The sequence below is a fragment of the Mastigoproctus giganteus genome, chromosome 7 (genome assembly GCF_048544385.1).
Source record: "Mastigoproctus giganteus isolate SK-2022 chromosome 7, ASM4854438v1, whole genome shotgun sequence".
Lineage (NCBI taxonomy): Eukaryota > Metazoa > Arthropoda > Arachnida > Uropygi > Thelyphonidae > Mastigoproctus > Mastigoproctus giganteus.
The window spans coordinates 127,459,909-127,475,695 of NC_143581.1; the positions used below are offsets into that span (position 1 = coordinate 127,459,909).

Here is a 15,787-nt window from a genome sequence, read left to right on the forward strand (position 1 = left end):
CATTAGCATTAGCATTAGTAGAGGCATTTGATGCAAGAAAGCAAGCTTATGCAGCATCAGCCAAAAAAAAAAAAAAAAAAAAACCCACTTCCACTTCACCCCTCTGTTCGTTCAAAATACCTGCCCAGCTGAGCCTTAAACTTATTTAGGCTATCAACCTCCACTACAAGAGATGGAAGTCTGTTCCACCAACCAAACACCCGCTGGCTAAAGGCAAATTTCCGCACGTCTATCCTACATCTGTCTTTCCTCAATTTGAATTTATGCTCTCTCAGATGATTATTCGGAGCAACAGGAAGAATCACATCAGCATTGAGCATGCTCAAACCATTCAAGGCTTTATACACCTCTATCAGATCACCTCGCTGGTGCCTAGTCTCCAGACACTGTAATTTGCAAAACTTAAGCCTTTCTTCGTAAGAGCTCCCCTTTGTTCCATTCACTAATCTTGTTGCCCTTCTCTGTACTCGTTCCAGCAGCTCTACATCCTTCTTGAAATGAGGCCTCCAGACCTGTATACAGTACTGTAGGTTTGGCCTGACCATTGCCTTATTAGCATTAGCATTAGCATTAGCATTAGTAGAGGCATTTGATGCAAGAAAGCAAGCTTATGCAGCATCAGCCAAAAAAAAAAAAAAAAAAACCCACTTCCACTTCAACCCTCTGTTCGTTTAAAATACTTGTCCAGCTGAGCCTTAAACTTATTTAGGCTATCAATCTCCACCACAAGGGATGGAAGCCTGTTCCACCAACCAACCACCCGCTGGCTAAAGGCAAATTCCCGCACGTCTATCCTACATCTGTCTTTCCTCAATTTGAATTTATGCCCTCTCAGGTGATTTTTCTGAGCTAGAGGAAGAATCCCATCAGCATTGAGCATGCTTAAACCATTCAAGGCTTTATACACCTCTATCAGATCACCTCGCTGGTGCCTAGTCTCCAGACACTGTAATTTGCAAAACTTAAGCCTTTCTTCGTAAGAGCACCCCTTTGTTCCATTCACTAATCTTGTTGCCCTTCTCTGTACTCGTTCCAGCAGCTCTGCATCCTTCTTGAAATGAGGCCTCCAGACCTGTATACAGTACTCTAGGTGTGGCCTGACCATCGCCTTATACAATGGAATAATCACCTCCTTATCCCTGCTGGAAAAATTCCTGTATATCATTGACAATACTCCATGAGCTACTCTTGCAGCCCGTCTGCACTGCTTAGAGAACTTCATATCTGCCTGCACAACCACCCCCAAGTCCCTTTCATTCTCTACCACTGTCAGTGTAGTACCACAGAGTTGATACGTTGCTCTGGGGTTGCTGTTTCCCATGTGTAGTACTTTACATTTGTCAATGTTAAACTTCATTTGCCACCTCTCAGCCCATCTGCTCAACCTTTCCAGATCCTGTTGCAGCAGCATAGTGTCATATAATTACTTGTGACACTGCCGTAGTGTCAGTAGTGTCCTTGACAACCCTGCCAACCTTTGTATCGTCTGCAAACTTGGACATTAAGCTTGATATACCATCATCAATATCATTTATAAATACGGAAAACCATAATGGACCCAACACCGAGCCCTGAGGGATTCCACTAATAACATTAGTCCACGATGAGCAGTGTCCATTGATTACCACTCTCTGTCTTCTCCCCCTCAACCACCCCTTTATCCATAGCAGCAATTTGCATCCAATGTCACACTGCTCCAATTTGTGTAGCAGTCTTCCATGTGCAACAGTATCAAAAGCCTTTCTAAGATCCAAGTATATAATATCAAAGCTATTCCCTGCATCCAGTTCTTTTGTGACTGCATCATAATATCCAATTAAATTGGTCAGGCAAGACTTCCCCTTAACAAAACCATGCTGTGTCCGAGCAATAACTGAAGTCTTGTCTAAATGATCCTGCAGTGCTTCTTTAACCAGTGCCTCCATTAATTTTCCTGGAACAGAAGTTAAGCGCACAGGTCTATAATTACTTGTGTCAGCCTTTGATCCTCATTTGTGAATTGGGTCACATTTGCACATTTCCAATCTATGGGTACCTCCCCTGAGTCCAAGGAAGCTCTCATAATTATGGCTAAGGGTTTGCTTACTTCCTTTGCTGCCTCCTTTAATATAACTGGATAGATCTCATCCACCCCGGGTGCCTTTCTTGTGTTTATCTTCAACAGTTTCTCCTCCACTTTACTCCCAGTTATTTCAAGATTCTGTAGCTTACTGCTAGAGTTGAATACACCTCTGGCATTCCCCTCGTTGAATAACTCCTCATGTATGAATGTCGATGCAAAATATTCATTTAGTTTGTTAGCTACCTGATCAGGGTCATCAACAGTTGACCCATCAATATCAAGTGGACCAATCTGATTCGTCCCCTTCCTTCTAGAGTTTACATAAGTAAAGAACTCTTTGCTGTTTTTCTTTGCATCCCTTGCAAAGGATTTCTCGTAATCTGCCTTCGCCCGCCTAACCTCCTTTGTAACTTGGTTGCATATCAACTTGTATCTATCATAGGCTTCTGTGTGATGTGTTAAATTGTAAGTATCTCATGCATTTTTCTTCTCTGCCATATGCCTCATTAGTTCATCTGACATCCATTTTGGCCTAAACCTTGAACAATATTTCTTAGTTGGAATGTAAAGCCTAGTAGCTTCCAAGATTAATTCTTTGAATGCTTCCCATTTTGAATTTGCTGTTCGTAACATCATTAGTTGGTCCCACTGTATAGAATTTAAATACTGTCTCAGTCCATCGTAGTCGCCTTTACGGAAGCAACAACCCTTCCCTTTACCCCTAATGGTAGGTACCTCTTTGAGTAAATCCCGCTTCAGCACACTGTGATCACTGCCACCTAGTGGTTCATTTATCTGCAGATTCTTAATGCATGAAGAATCACTGCTGATAATCATATAAAGAGTATTACTCCCTCTAGTTTCCTCCCGAACATGCTGATGTAGAAAACAATCATCCAATAAATCCACAAAAGCCCTGCTAGTGTGTGAGTGACCAGCCCCCAAATTCCAGTCAATATCTGGGAAATTAAAATCTCCCATTATAAGACTCTCTGATTTACTGGCCCACTCTATTTCTCTGTACAGTTTCTTATTATACTCATCAGAGTCATTAGGCCTATAGCACACTCCTACTCTCAATTTTGATCTCCCAATGCTTATGTCACACCAAACTGACTCTACACTGCACTGTCCAGCGATGTCGAGTGGCTTCACTTCCTTGGTTTTTATGTGTTTCTTAACTAATAGCATAACCCCTCCCCTCTTCCTATCCTGTCTATCCTTTCTAGACGTTGTACTCCCCAAATTCCAGTTCTGCATCCCTTATATCTGTGACACCACGTCTCTGATATCCCAACAATATCTGCCTTTGATGTTTTGAGCAATACCTCAAATTCATCAAATTTATTTACTAAACTCCTAGCATTGGTGTACACGCAAGTATGCCTGCACCTGTTTCTATTCTTAGCTACCCTAACACAACCCATGTGTTTACTTGTACCGCAATGGCTCCCAGCAGTCTCTGAAATATCCTGCATCTTGTTTTTCAGGCTTCTGCTCATTCTAATAGAAGCAGTGCAAGAATCTCTTTCACCTCTGCCAGTGGCTACTGTCAATCTATTGGTGTTTGTCTCCCCCAAGCTAGCAGTTTTCCGACCCACCTAACACTGCCTCGATAGCATCAGCAAATATTCTTGCCCCCTTTCTATTTAAGTGTATCCCATCCCTCTAGAAGCAATCTCTCCTGTTAACAAGTACAGACCAGGCTGAAAAAAATTCTACCCCTTGAGCCTTGCACAATCTTTCCAGGGCCGAATTGATCGACAAGGCTCTCATCCTATACTCCCTCCTATCGTGTCTGGGCAGAATTGCAGACACTTTCAAATTCAACCCTAATTCTAGGCTTTTATTCAACAGTGACCTGTACTTGTTAAGTAATTCTGCCGGTCTCCTACTCTTAATATCATTAGTGCCAACGGGTACAACTATATCACCTTTTGTGCCCTTAAAAGATGATATTCGCTCTACAACGTCATCAACCTTTGCCCCTGGCAGACATACCCTGGTCCTGTTCCACCTATCCTTTTTACAAAGCATGTGGTGGGCAGCTAAGGCGTATTAAACATTCGGACAGTAGGCTCTAGTCAATTGTAATCACCCTGTTAGAGATTTAGAGAGTGGTTCCCCTTTATCCCGACAAGCGGTGTTCTGTTGTTTCGTGGATGTGAAACGGCACCGTTTCAAAGCTCTTGAGCTATCATCGTACACAATATGAGATACAGAGGAAATGATGCCTCCCACACTACTATCGCAGTTTTTTGATAATTTCCATTTTATGAAATTGTTTATGTGTTGTAACGAATTCTCATGAAAAAGAACGTTTGGATTTAGATGTTTCCAATCCTTAAATCCATCTGAGCTTAAAAATGGAACATTATTTGTGCCAGATACAAATAAGAGACACGGAAAACAATATATTGCATCTTTGTTTTTGCAATAAAATAAAATTTTTTTTCTCTTTTTTTTCAATACCTTCATTTTTGTATTTACAGGAATTATTGAAACATCGGCCATTAGTCATAGGATGCGTATTTAAATCTATATGTTCGGGACCATATTGCACCATAAGAGATCTGTTTTTGTGGGTATTAAAGTTCCATGTGGTCGCATCATTAAAATTCAGACTTACATGTTTCTTCTGCCAACTGTTGTTGGTATTGTCCGCACTTTCTAATTCTTTTAAAATAACTTCAACTGTTTGAGCTTTTCTTGGACTTCCATTTCAGTGGCATCATCATTTGTTTCATCTTCATTCGAATCATTTTCGTTTTCTTTGTCACTTTCAGGTTTGGAGTGGTTTATTGTAAGCCAGTTTTGTAAACTAGCAGAATGTTTTTTCTAAGTTCCTCCTAATGAAGTTTTTCCACTTTTTTCTTTGGTGGCATGTCTAAAATTAATTTGGCCTTTATTGTTTTATTTAAATTAAAAATCACAATATTCACGATTACCTGTTTATGTAGCAATCACGAAAACACTATAACTTATTCAGTTTGTACACAATGCTTGAATTGCGAACTACTATGCAAGCGCTGATGATGCGATCGCCTGATTGGTACCCGCAAAGTTACATTCTGGACAGCAAATAAATCTATGATACTAAGCAGTATGTACTCAGATGTAAGGATGCATGCAGACTTGAATCACTGTGTGAAAACTAATTTTCACCCTTCTTGTGCTGTCATCTTGATTCGACATCATCGAGGAGCGCCATTTGGTCAGCTACTCTCGGGTGTCGAAATAGCTTGACACTGTACTGATGTAGTCTGTCAGTGGCGCCCTGCTCCTATCGGCGCCCTTGGCATCTGCCCCAATGTCAAGGCATTCATACGCCACTGCAAATCACCCACGTTAATAGTCACAAAATACATCCTGGCCTTATGCAGGGCATTGTATTCTACACAGAGTAAAAGCGCAGAGTTGGGGAAAAACCCCGGTGCCACGGTGATCGATATCTAAACAGGAAATGCTCTATGTAATTATTTAACTGTGCATTTTCCGTGCGCAGCATTTTCAAAGTCAAATAAATGTGACTATGTATTATTTACCTGTGTTCACAGAGCAGGACCAAAATATTTAACTAAAGTATTTACAAACTAAACAAATATATAAAATATTTACAAATATGCAATATTCTTTAATATACAAGAAAACATTACAATGGAACCTCAAATGTTAGACAAGACATTTGTAGTGACGTAATTGCTCGTTCTCTTCTCCCATTGGCTCGAATAAATGTCCCTAGGAGGAAAAATATTTTAATGTATTAAGTAATGTATTTTTAACATAGTTTAATACATTAATTAATCAAAAATACGGTAAAAATTTAAAAAATATATATTTTTAATTTTTATTATTATTTATTTATTATTATTTTTTTTTTTTTGAAAAGAATTATCTTACAATGGTCATGAACTCAATAGTCTCTGCTGTCTGAAGTTCATTTACAATTTTTTTTGAAAAATTATTGGCTCTTCTAAGGGTCACATGCATCAGCAATTTAGGCCATATTGCGCCATGTTTATTATATCTGTAAATTTCGTGCTCTGTGGTCGATGTGCTGGACGAAAAAACCTGAGTTTCAAAAACCCTGAGTGGGAGAAGGCAGAGAGTAGTAATCAATGGTCACTGTTCATCGTGGAGTAATGTTATTAGTGGAGTCCCACAGGATTCAGTGTTCAGTCCATTGTTGTTTTCTGTATTTATAAATGATATTGATGATGGTATATCAAGCTTAATGTCGAAGTTTAGCAGGGTACTTTTCTAGATCCTGTTGTAGCAGTGTACTGTCATTAGTGTCCTTAACAGGACACTAATGACAGTACGCTGCTACAACAGGATCTAGAAAAGTTGAGCAGATGGGCTGAGAGGTGGCAAATAAAGTTTAACATTGACAAATGTAAAGTACTACGTATGAGAAGCAATAACCCCAGAGAAATGTATCAACTGTGTGGTGTTACACTCAGGGTAGTGGAGAATTAAACAGACCTGAGGGTAATTGTGCAGTCAGATATGAAGTTTTCTGAGCAGTGCAGACAGGCTGCCAGAGTAGGTCATGGTGTCTTGCCAATGATATACAGGAATTTTTCTACCAGGGATAAGGAAGTGATTATCCCCTTGTATAAGGCAATGGTTAGGCCACACCTTGAGTACTGTATACAGGTCTGGAGGCTTCATTTTAAGAAGCATGTAGAGCTGTTGGAACGAGTACAGAGAAGGGCAACAAGATTAGTGAATGGAACCAAGGGTTGCTCTTATGAAGAAAGGCTTAAGTTTTGCAAATTACAATGTCTGGATACTAGGCACCTGCGAGGTGATCTGATTGAGGTGTATAAAGCCTTGAATGGTTTGAGCATGCTCAATGCTGATGGGATCTTCCTCTTGCTGAGAATAATCACCCGAGAGGGCATAAATTCAAATTGAGGAAAGACATGTGTAGGATAGATGTGCGGAAGTTTGTCTTTATCCAGCGGGTAGTTTGTTGGCGGAACAGACTTCCATCCCTTATTGTGGAAGTTGACAGCCTAAAGAAATTTAAGGCTGGGCTAGACAGGTCTTTGGAACGAACGGATGGGTGAAATGGGAGAGTTCTTTTTTTTTTTTTTTTTTTTTTGGCTAATGCTGCATGAGCTTGCTTTCTTGCATTATGTGCCTCTACTAATGCTAATGCCAATGTTTCCGGGAGAAAAGACCGTACTCCTCTTGCCGACTAACTTAGCCAGGTTGTGAAAAAGGCCAGCACGAGTTCCTTGCATCATTGACGGGATTCGAACATAGGGCTTTTCTAAGCGTCGTGGAGGAGGGTGAATATATAATTATACTGTGGCTTGAAAATTGATAATCAAATCTAAAGTTGAAACTGCAGTTCTTTGTACAAGTTAAATAAAAAAAAAAAAGGAAAGAAAGAAGGAAACCAATGATAGTCTTAATGAAAATACAAAAATTAATAATAAATAAATAAATCAATATTTTGTTGTTATCACAGTAGCCATGAGTAGTAACATCTAACAGAGTAGGAGTAACATTTTGATTGTGCCGTTTTTAAAAGGAAGTTTTTTTTTTATTTGGTTCTAATGACTTCCGTCATTGGTAAACTGTTGGAAATAATTTATTTTGGGATACTTTTGCTGTAAGGTCATTCACTAATAAAGTAGATATATTAGCGTGTATGTTATATCTGTAGAAGTATGTGAAGCTATACTAATGTAAACATATAATTTATATGTAAATTCTGTTATCGTTTTAAAATATTGTATGAAAGTTATTTTGTAGAAACAACAATATTTACTCGCAACTAAACTTGTTGAACAGCACAAATAGTTATATATGTCTATATAGTATTTTGCTTTTAACAGATCTCAGGGTCAGACTGAACAAAGTTGGCGTTTTGCTCATGGATAACTTTACGTAGCAGTTTCCGTGACCAGATAATTTTTGTAGCAGTAACATTTTGATCGTGCCGTTTTCATAAGGAAGGAAGTTTTGTTTATTCGAAATGTAAGGAAGATTGGTGCAATAATTGTGATTTATTTAAAGGACGATATAGTTGTACATGTAAAAAATTATCATATAGTATTTTTAGCCATTTTTAAAAAATATATTTAATTACCCGAGGCCGCCCCATTGACACCTTTGCTAACAGCGATGTGAGCCGAGGGAGAAGGTTTTGTAATTACTACTTCTCTGAAACAGTTTTGGCGAAATATTCGCCACCGGTACATTATAACGAATTTGCTAGATGGAGTTTAAATAGTGCAGGGCAGTCCATTGCGACCCAGTTTGAAATAACCGTTTGATAGTCGGATTTAGACATAAAAGTAAAGTGCAGCCATTATCAACCCAATGCAGGATGGGAACCTCTTAAACAATTCATGCTGAGGGAAATGGACCATAATCTGCCACGCTGGTCCAGTGTGGGTTGGCAGATCGACCGTATTCAGCAGTCAGGGGCTTGAACCCCGGTCTACTGAAAGAGCTTGTGCTCTTTCATGGTTTGGAAATGAACCATGGTTCATTAAAGCATTTGGTTTATTCCTTATTTAGGCAATGGTAGTAATTAAATATAACAGCTTTTTGTGCAAAAGAATTTTTTTTTAAAAATGAAACAAACGAATTTTATTGATTACTGAAACCGTTACAAATGGACAACTCCATATTACTAATAGAAACATGCATTTCTCCTTTCTAATATAATTGATAAAAATGCCCACAAAGAATTTCATCAGTGACATGATTACATCTCTCACTGTTTGCTTCAGCTTACTCTGGGTATTATTATTAGCTATATGGTGCAAGGAAGACTGAGGCATCATTGAGACATTGTATTTCTGCACCAACCAAAAAAAAAAAAAAAAAAAAATGCCTATGTTACCCAGAGAGAGAGCAAGAGTCAGAAGTAGAAGGGAGTCACCAAGAAAGAGAAGAATAGTGATATCCAGCTCAGAACCCTGGGTGTGCCAAGCCCATTTTCACCAGATGTGAGCCCCTGGGGTTATTCAGGTTATTAGTAAGCTTTATTCTTGACTGCATCCTATAGATTAAAATCCAGATGTGATATAATTAACACATTATTCTCAGGCAACAACCCATGTTACATGCTACTAATAAATGTTCTACTGCACTCATATACCACTAACAGCATAGTGATTCTGCCACTTGGCCATGATGTACAGTTGGCCCAGGTCTATTAAAACAAAAGAAGGTAAAAATCCAGGTCTTGGGTACTAGTCCATATTTCGACAAATGGACAGGAAGCAATGATTGGCAGGTGCCACTCACTGCTTTCCCCACCTATTGTCCTCCTACGTTGATATGCCTAGGTTGTTTTCTCCCACTTGCTGCTGTTTTTAAATCAGGAACTCTTTTTCTGATTTTAAAACAGCGGGATGGGGGGATAAACACCCTGCCTAAGCTAAGCAACCCACTCCTCAACGACACAAAATAATCAGAAAGAAAACACCACAATAATCACCCATTCACAGAACTCGACTGTACCATCACTCCATTCTACGACCACGCCCACTGTGGAGTCAAGCGGTACACAAATAATGGATTTAGCCCAAAAGAAGGAGAAAGTTAGACTCCAGATGAAATGGGGTTACTGACATGCAGCAATATTGTTAATGTATGTAACCAGTGTACTTGTACATTGGTTACATTAAAAGTACTTCATGACACTAAGTAGGGCAGTATAAAAAATTTATTTGATAGCATTTATTATTTTCACTTATCAGTTAGTGGACTGTAAGTGGAAATGCATCATTGAGACATTGTATTTGTGAAACGAACAAGGAAGTATTTAGGAAGTTTAGATCTTTTCGCAGATGAGTTTGTTCTATTAGTTCCACAATTCATGATGTATATAGAAGTAAGAAAAGATGTGGGGGACATGCTTATTATTAAATAATGCTGTATTAAATAATGAAATTTTTGGATATGGTGTGCTCATGTCAAGAATGTATTCAACTCATTGACGTAACATGACCTCAACAATGCCCTTTGCATACACACACTACTTGGACTCCCTCCATCACTATCTGGCAGAATAAGGGCAGTGAGATTAGCTGATCCAGAAGCCTTCTAGCAAGTTTCCAATAGGTTTGATCTGGTGGACTATCTAGCAGCCTTCTTGAGAACACTGTTTTAGAGCTGAACCCTCAAAATGTAAAGAAGATTGGATCTCGCCATAGTGTCTATCATAATCATAAAAGACATCGATCATACTGATTGAAGAGACGGGGGAGTTTCCGGAGCTTTGCTCTGGAAACCAAAAATGGGTTCCACCACTTAAAACCTCCAATAAGCAAAGTGGTAGTATTGCAGCAGTTGATGAGAGTCATCTACCACCTAGAATGCTATAGAGGGGTGCCACACCACCATGTGTTGAGGGTGTCACACCTTGAACCCTGCTTACTTTGGTTCACACCTAGGTGCTGTATTTCAGGACTTCCACATGGGGATTACACTCAAGGTTACTAACAGATTTATCATTGTGAAGGTGTAAGCAGAGAACTAGCATTAGTAGAGGCATTTGATGCAAGCTTATGCAGCATCAGCCAAAAAAAAAAAAAAAAACCCACTTCCACTTCCCCTCTCTGTTCGTTCGAAATACCTGTCCAGCTGAGCCTTAAACTTATTTAGGCTATCAACTTCCACGACAAGGGATGGAAGTCTGTTCCACCAACCAACCAACCACCCGCTGGCTAAACGCAAATTTCCACACGTCTATCCTACATTTGTCTTTTCTCAATTTCAATTTATGCTCTCTCAGGTGATTATTCGGAGCAACAGGAAGAATCCCATCAGCATTGAGCATGCTCAAACCATTCAAGGCTTTATACTCCTCTATCAGATCACCTCGTAGGTGCCTAGTCTCCAGACTGTAATTTGCAAAACTTAAGCCTTTCTTCGTAAGAGCAACCCTTTGTTCATTCACTAATCTTGTTGCCCTTCTCTGTACTCGTTCCAGCAGTTCTACATCCTTCTTGAAATGAGCCCTCCAGACCTGTATACAGTACTCAAGGTTTGGCCTGACCATTGCCCTATACAAGGGAATAATCACCTCCTTATCCCTGCTAGAACAATTCCAGTATATCATTGATAAGACAGCATGAGCTAATCTTGCAGACCATCTGCACTGCTCAGAGAACTTCATATCTGCCTGCACAATTACCCCCAGGTCCTTTTCATTCTCTACCACTGTCAGTGGTAGTGTAGTACCACAGAGTTGGTACGCTGCTCTGGGATTGCTGTTTCCCGTATGTAGTACTTTACATTTCAATGTTAAACTTCATTTGCCACCTCTCAGCCCATCTGCTCAACCTTTCCAGATCCTGTTGCAGCAGCAGCAGCATAGCATCAGTAGTGTCCTTAACAACCCTGCCAACCTTTGTATCATCTGCAAACTTGGACATTAAGCTCGATATACCATCATCTTTATTATTTATAAATACAGAAAACAATAATGGACCCAACACTGAACCCTCAGAGATTCCACTAATAACATTAGTCCACGATGAGCAGTGTCCATTGATTACCACTCTCTGCCTTCTCCCCCCCAACCACACCTTTATCCATAGCAGCAATTTGCCTCCAACGCCACACTGCTCCAATTTGTGCAGCAGTCTTCCATGTGCAACAATATCAAAAGCTTTTGTGACTGCATCATAGTATCCAATCAGATTGGTCAACCAAAACTTCCCCTTAACAAAACCATGCTGTATCCAAGCTATAACTGAAGTCTTGTCTAGATGATCCTGCAGTGCTTCTTTAACCAGTACCTCCATTAATTTTCCTGGAACAGAAGTTAAACTGACAGGTCTAATTACTTGTTTCAGCCTTTGATCCTCCTTTGTGAATTGGGGTCACATTTGCACATCTCCAGTCTATGGATACCTCCCCAGAGTCCAAGGAAGCTCTTGTAATTATGGCTAAGGGTTTGCTTACTTCCTTTGCTGTCTCCTTTAATATAACTGGATAGATCCCATCCACCCCAGGTGCTTTTCTTGTGTTTATCTTCAACAATTTCTCCTCCACTTTACTCTGTTATTACAAGATTATCTAGCTTACTGCCAGAGCTGAATACACCTCTGGCATTCCCCTCCCTGAATAACGCCTTGTGTGAATGTCGATGCAAAATATTCATTTAGTTTGTTAGCTACCTGAGCAGGATCATCAACTGTTGAACCATCGATATCAAGTGGACCAATCTGAGTCATCCCCTTCCTTTGATAGTTTACATAAGTAAAGAACTCTTTGCTGTTTTTTTTTGCATCCTTTGCCAAAGATTTCTTGTAATCTGCCTTCGCCTGCCTAACCTCCTTTGTAACTTGGTCACAGATCAACTTATATCTATCATAGGCTTCTGTGTAACATGTTAATTTATATATATCCCATGCATTTTTCCTCTCTGCCATATGTCTCATTAGTTCATCTGACATCCATTTAGGCCTAAACCTTGCACAGAATTTCTTAGTTGGTATGTAAAGCCTAGTAGCTTCCAAGATAAGTTCTTTGAATACTTCCCATTTTGAATTTGCTGTTAGTAACATCATCAGTTGGTCCCACTGTATAGAATTTAAATACTGTCTCAGACCATCGTAGTCGCCTTTACGAAAGCAGTAACCCTTCCCTTTGCCCCTGATGGTAGTTACCTCTTTGAGTAAATCCCACTTCAGCAAACTGTGATCACTGCCGCCTAATGGTTCCTCTATCTGCAAATTCTTATTGCATGAAGAATCACTACTGATAATCAAATCAAGAGTATTACTCCCTCTAGTTGCCTTCCGAACATGTTGATGTAGAAAACAATCATCCAATAAATCCCCAAAAGCCTTGCTAGTGTGTGAGTGACCAACCCACAAATTCCTGTCAATGTCTGGGAAATTAAAATCCCCCATTATAAGACTGATTTACTGGCTCATTCTGTTTCCCTGTACAGTTTCTTATTATACTCATCAGAGTCATTAGGCCTATAGCACACTCCTACTCTCAATTTTGATCTCCTAATGCTTATGTCACACCAAACTGACTCGAAACTGCCCTGTCCATCGATGTCGACTGGCTTCACTTCCTTGGACTTTGTGTTTCTTAACTAATAGCATAACCCCTCCTCCCCTCCTGTCCTGTCTATCCTTTCTGTAGACATTGTACTCCCCAAATTCCCGTTCTGCATTCCTTATATCTGTGTGACACCACGTCTCTGATATCCCAACAATATCCGCCTTTGATGCTTTGTGCAATACCTCAAATTCATCAAATTTATTTAACAAACTCCTACCATTGGTGTACACGCAAGTATACATGCACCTATTTCTATTCTTAGCTACCCTAACACAACCCATGTGTTTACTTGTACCGCAATGACTCCCAGCAGTCTCTGAAATATCCTGCATTTTGTTTTTCAGGCTTCTGCTCATTCCAATAGAAGCAGTGCAAGAATCTCTTTCACCTCTGCCAGTGGCTACTGTTAATCTATTTGTCCTTGTCTCCCCCCAAGCTAGCAGTTTTCCGCCCCACCTAACACTGCCTCGATAGCATCAGCAAATATTCTTGCATCCTTTCTATTTAAGTGTATCCCATCCCTGTAGGTCAAGATTCCAATAGATTTTGTTTTTTTGGTGGGAAGTATTACCAGTAATTAAGGCCTAATTAACTGCCTAGCCGTAGTTGTATTATCAGTTGTTGGATCGCCTATAATTCCAAAAAATGCAGCATTGTTCACAGTGGAAAATTTAACAAATATAGAACATTGGCTTAAAAGTAGTGCTTAAAAAAAAAACTATATAAAAAAAAAAACTATATATATATATATATATATATATATTAATCATTAATATACTCTTTAATGTACTGCTTTAATATACTGTATTAATGATGGCAATGGATACATTATGTCCAGAATGTGTTGTATATGTTTATATATTGTGAGGAAGGTTATAGTATTATAATCATATTACAATATATATATGTACTTAGACAAATCTATGGAAAACGCATAGAAGGAAAATACAAAAGTAAAATATACATGTCTTATCATTTCATACCCCCAATTCGGGTGACTTCGTCTGGAGTCAACCAGCCAAATTGAAAGTAAAACAGCGATAAGGGGTTCTCTGTTTCTGTGATGATCAATTTACACTATGTTGAAAATCAATTTTGAGGTGGAATAACCAGTAATATAAACTAAAATAAATAATAGAATTTAGAGGTTTTATAATTTAGAATACTAATTTAAATTATAATCTAACGGATATTTTAAGAATGTTAATTTAAAATACATAGTGCTCATTGATCATCGTTGACCTGACAGAGAACAATGTTAGTTTAGAAATTAGAGTAGTACCATGAGCTGAATATATATAAATATATATACTATCATTGAATTATATTAAATATTACCATAAGTTAAATTATAATAAAGTGAATAAATAAATAAATAAATAATTAATTAAGCATTCATTAGAGGCAGCGACATGCAATTCCTCCATATGAAGCTGAAATGCATCCAATATTTTAAATTAAATAAAATAAAATAAAACATAAGCCAGTAGTATGGCAAAAACTGTAGAGTGAAAATTAACATAAAAATAATCCAAATAAACAAACGAACGAAATGAAAGAATAGACATAAATAGTAGCCCGGAAACCCTTATATAATTTCGAGTTTTAAATCCAATTAACAAAAACTGTACAAATTTTAGGATAATGCCAATTACATATAAATTTAGCGGTACCCCCCCCCCCCCCGAGAAGTACCAGTTCCGAAAGACGTGAAATACCACCAAAAGAGGGTTAAAGGAACTACCAAACGATAACAAAATCAAAATAAATATAAGGGTTTCTGGGCTACTATTTATGTCTATTCTTTCATTTCGTTCGTTTGTTTATTGGGATTATTTTTATGTTAATTTTCGCTCTACAGTTCTTGCCATACTACTGCTGGCTTATGTTTTATTTTATTTTATTTTATTTAAAACATTGGATATAAATATATATATATATAAATATATATACAATCGATGTGTGTATATACATCCGGACCTCTATATAACAAAATCAATCGTTCCCTTGAAAAAATTTGTTAAACAGGAATTTCGTTATAAAGAAATATGACATTTTCAAAAGTGAAAAGTACTGTAAATTCAGAAATAAGCGGGAATGAATGAAATTTCTAACATTTTAAAACAATTAATTTATTAATACGTACATATTAAGAAATTACTACTTGAAGGATGTGCACAATTATTAGTATACATACTTTTAAGAATTACGTTGTAAAATATTTGGCTATTTTTTGATGTACACTGGATTCTACTGTACCATTCATAAAAATGTTCGCATTTGTTTAAACACTCAAATATATTTTCTCTTACATTTTCTTTCCACTGAATGCTTCGACACAAAGTTTCAACTGCTGCCAGCATTTCTTGTTTGGAAGGTGTAATATTGCTATTGTCCTCATTTCCTTTGTTGCCTTCATTTTCATCAAGCTCATTATTGATATTGTCAATAGTTCTTTAAATACGTTCCAGAATGTTGGAGTCACTTGGATATTCAGCTATTATGATATCATTATCAACTTTTAAGGGCACAAAAGGTGATATAGTTGTACACGTTGGAACTAATGATATCAAGAGTAGGAGACCAGCAGAATTGCTTAACAAGTACAGGTCACTGTTGAAAAAATGCCGTGAAATAGGGTTGAATTTGAAAGTGTCTGCAATTCTG

At 38.2% G+C, this 15,787-nt stretch overlaps 1 protein-coding gene across 2 annotated transcripts in view; it reads left to right on the forward strand.

Moving 5' to 3' along the window:
* The first annotated feature begins 7,562 nt into the window (after nucleotides 1-7,562).
* LOC150083187 (lipid droplet assembly factor 1-like) overlaps nucleotides 7,563-15,787 on the forward strand; it is a 46,141-nt gene continuing 37,916 nt past the window's right edge. The window contains exon 1 of one of the 2 annotated variants that reach the window (XM_090377089.1): nucleotides 7,563-7,688. The gene's annotated coding sequence lies outside the window, so the exon portion shown is untranslated. Of the gene's footprint in view, nucleotides 7,689-7,994; nucleotides 8,057-15,787 lie in introns of those variants that run through there. The other variant, XM_090377090.1, reaches the window with a different exon arrangement.